Here is an 886-nt window from a genome sequence, read left to right as displayed (position 1 = left end):
CATCATCATCATCATCATCATCATCATCATCATCATCATCACCGCCTTGCTGTTGTTTTGATCTTAGATTTTGAGCGTTGTCATCATCTTAATCATAACAACACGGACAGAGTTTCCGTATCCGTGTCCATTTCTGTCCGGGCTGTCAGGAATTTGACAGGAACTTTTTTGGGTTGTAATATAAAAAAATCAAAAAAAAAAATCATTCTATTTGCTATTAGTTTTAACGTCATAAACTCTTTAAATATAGCTATAGCTTTCTCACACCCTCATTTTGCTCGGCTGCCCTGACCTGACCCAGGATCCCTGCAGATATCTTTCCTCTGTGAGCTGTTTCATCTCACTTTGAGCTTTAGTTGACCTCGGTGATTAGCTTAGCTGTACGGCAGATGGTGGTTGGAAAGCTGGCCACACTGTCACCAACTTTAGGGCTCAAGAGGGGGGGGGGGGGGGGGGGGGGCGGGGGGCCCCAGGGGTGAGGATTATGATGCCGAGTCAGCGCTGGAAAATGCGTGAGTGGTGAATATACAGTACAATAGAGCAGACCGTCGTGAGGGAAGATAAAATTGTCAGTGGGACAAAGACGCTTGAGCATGACAGAGAAAGGAAGGAGAAGGGAGGGGTCAGAGAAAGAGACTAACAGTGGGGGAGGTGGTTGTAGTTCTCGCTCAGGCCCTGGACTCCCTGACAGGTGGGGGGGGGGGGGGGGCGTCTTGGCTGCTGATGGACCTCTGACCCCGTTATCTCTCAGCATCTCGTAGTGCACCTCTGGAATGTGGTGGCCAGCGAGGGCCGTCCCCCCTCAGCCACCCGCAGTGCATAATGGCCGACTGTATTCCCAGTGTCACTGCTGCCCTTTGTCCCACCCTCCCCTCAGTCTCCTGTG

This window comes from Pholis gunnellus (genome assembly GCF_910591455.1).
Source record: "Pholis gunnellus genome assembly, chromosome: 13".
Taxonomy (NCBI): domain Eukaryota; kingdom Metazoa; phylum Chordata; class Actinopteri; order Perciformes; family Pholidae; genus Pholis; species Pholis gunnellus.
The sequence above is the reverse complement of the archived record's forward strand: the minus strand, read 5'-3'. Positions refer to the sequence as shown.